Below are 3,546 nucleotides of genomic sequence, written 5' to 3' on the forward strand. Positions count from 1 at the left end.
TAGTTGTGTAACCTTGGGCAAGTCTCAACCCTGATTGCCCGCATCCAGGACTGTCTCCAGTCATCCTGATTCATATCTGGCCACTGGACCCAGATGGCTCTGGAGGAGAAAGTGAGGCTGGTGACTTAGCACAGCACCCCCTCACTCAAATCCAATTCATGTGCTTGTCATGACATCACCTCCCTCATGTTGTTGTCTTCTTTGAAAATGAAGGACAAAACATTATTATTTTCTCAAGTGATAAGAAATTCATTCCCTCCTGTCCATTTCAAGACAGTTACAAGTATTAGGAATTTTTTCCTTATATTGATCAAGCATATTTAATACATCTCAAAATTTCATTAATTTTTTTTGAGATAGCTAAGTAGCACTGAGTAGTGAAAAGAGTATTAGACATGGAGCCAGGGATTCCTAAGTTTAAGTCTAGTCTCAGATACTCAGTAACTATATGATTCTAGGCAAGCTACTTAACTGAAGTCTACCTCAATTTTCTTATCTATAAAATAGGGATAATAGGATCTATCTCCCAGAGTTGTTGCAAGAATTGAAATCATTTTTATAAAGGACTATATAAATGCTTCCTTTTATTATTGGCTGCATGCTTTTGACTCAAATGAACCTTCAATTTACAAAAATTTCCTAATTTTTTAATTTGAATTGTTATTTAGCCACAATTCTCTCATTCTATGTGATTTTTAAAATATATACACTTATGTTTGTTATAATTATTTTGGACCTACTCTCTACCATGTAACATGTTAGCTATCCCATGCCATCTATATCTTTAATTTAATCACCATGCTATCTATATTTTTATTCATGTCATTGATAAAAATATATCACAAAGCTGACTATGATGGTTTCATCTTTGGACCAGGTCCTTCAACCAGCTCCAAATTCATGTACCTATATTTCATAATCTACATCTCCAGTTCTAAAAAAAATTATTTAATCCACATATTACCAACTTGCCCATATGAAGAGAAGAAGACTTTGTCATATGTTTTGTAGAATTTCAAATTTGAATTTCAAGCATGTGTAACATCCCTCCAATCTACCAATATAGCTATGTGTAAAAAAATGGAAATAGAATTCATTGCTATGTGCTCATCTTTCTGAATCCACACTGGCTCTAAGGATCACTTCTTCCTATTGTAAATGCTCACAAACCATCCCTTAATAATACATTCTAAAATTTCTCTAATAATTGAAGTTATGCTCATCAAGTTATTATAACTTAAAGATTCTGTCTTCTTTTAAACATGATATCTTTCATTTTTTATATCACCTAAATTTCCTTCTGTATATCTCTCCTTCCTTCTCCTGGACAAAGAGTTTGCTTTAAAGGGGAAGAGGGAGGTAAGGAAGAATGAGGAAAAAAGTCAGCAAAACCAGTCAATAAATTGAAAAATCCCTGAAAATATGTGACTTACTTCACACACACACATGAACCTTCCCCTCCACAAAGAAATTATGGGAAGTGACTTCTCACTTGTCTTCCTTGGGGATGGAGCCAAAATGGCTGAGAAAAGACAGGGACAAACCTGAATTCTCCAAATTCCTCTCCAAACAACTTTAAATAATGCCTCAAAATAAAGTCTGAAGCAGCAGGTCCCACAAAAGATGGGGTTAAATCATTTTCCAGCCCAAGGTTGGAAGAAAAAGCCTGTCACACTGGGGAGAGAGTGGAGCTCTAACACAAGCTGCACCAGCACAAACCATGTCCAGTAAGCGCACAACAGGCTTGGGGTAACTGAATGATAAGGAGGTTAGACAACTCATCAGAAGGAAATTATAGAGATCCCTTTTCTGGTATTGGGTGCTAGACTCTGTTTCATTACCTATATTCAGATTTGAATCACAGTCCAATGGCTAGGTGGAATACTAGTATACTGGAGTTTATGACTACAGGGAAAAGGGGACCCTGGTCACAATTCCAGGGGGAAAAAGTGTTTGTGGTCTCGTACAGACAAGAGCACAGGCAAAGTAAGTTGTAAATACAACTTTCCTTAAATTGTACCATCTGTTGTGCACACACACAAAAAAATCTGTAACTTAGGACAGTGGTCCTTACATCCTGAGAGATAAACTCAACTTTAATATTCAAACTTAAAAGTTAAGAAATAGACTGGAAGAAACAACAACAACAACAAAGAACCTAACCATAGAAAGTTACTTTGGTGGAAGGGATGATCAAGATACAACTCTGATAAGGACAATAAAGTCAAAATTGCTAATCCAAAGCCTCAAAGAAACATGTGAATTGATCTCATGCCATGAAGGCACTCAAAAAGGATTCTAAAAATCAGAAAGGTAGAGGAAAAATTAGGAAAAAAATAAGAGTGATGCAAATAAATCATGAAATAAGTAAAGGTCAATAGCTTGATGAAGGAGACACAAAAAATATTAAAGAAAATAATACCTTAAAAAGAGAATTGACCGAATGAAAAAAAAAACATGAAGAAAAATCTTAAAAAGTAAAATTGATCCAATGGAAAAGAAGGTACAAAAGATCACTGAAGAAAATAATTGCTTAAAAATTATATTCAAGAAAAAGCTAATGATTCTTTGAGAAATCAAGAAACAATAATATATCTTCTTTGAAGTCAAACTTGTTCTTTATAATTTTGCAACATTTATTTTCAATTGTTTTGTGGCTGTTGTCTTTCTAATTTGCATTGTTATAGTCATTGTGCACATTGTCTGCAGGGCTTTTCTTCATTTTTTTTGCAACAGTTGATTTAATCCTTTTATTCAATATTATTTCTTTTAAAAATATTCCATCATTTTTTACTTCCAGCCTTATCCCATTTTAATCTTTGATGTTATTTATAATTCTACACATTCTTGTAGCACTCTACAAAGCAGTTTATTGTAATTACAACTCTGTGAAATCAACAATTCAGGTATTGTAATCCCTACTTTGTAAATAAGGAAACTGAATCTCAGAGTAGAAAAATGATTTGCCTACAATCACAGAACTGGTCTTGTCTAAACATGGCTTGGCTTTAAACCTAAGACTTCAACCCTAAGTCCAGTCAGTTTCTCTTGGTACTCTGCTACCTCTCATCATGGCAGATGAAGGTGACCTTATTGATCCTATTGTTGTTAGGATTCACATTGAGATTTTTTTTCCAAGAGAGATGAAAAAAAATGAAACCATCTATTCTCTATCTCCTCTTTGCCTTTTGTGATTATTACCATGAAGATCCAATATGGTTTGAATGTTATTAGGTGTTTAGCTCCTGGTCATAGAATAGGGAGAAGCTTACTGGTCTCTATGGGGAAGATCCATGGCCAATAATGACTCTCTAACCTAGAAAGCTGTTTTATATACAAATACTTCCCCAGTCCAAATTGATTTTGAGTGTCTTCTGATTCATAGAACTCCTATTCTCTGATAGGACTGAATTTGGATTTGAACTGAATTTGTGATTTTCTTAGTAAAGGGCACTGCTTAGTACTAAATCTACAACTTAAGCTTTTTGAGAATTTCTTGGGACACTGGAAGGCTAAATAACTTGAACACAATTACACAGCTAGTAT

This window comes from Macrotis lagotis, chromosome 1 (genome assembly GCF_037893015.1).
Source record: "Macrotis lagotis isolate mMagLag1 chromosome 1, bilby.v1.9.chrom.fasta, whole genome shotgun sequence".
Lineage (NCBI taxonomy): Eukaryota > Metazoa > Chordata > Mammalia > Peramelemorphia > Peramelidae > Macrotis > Macrotis lagotis.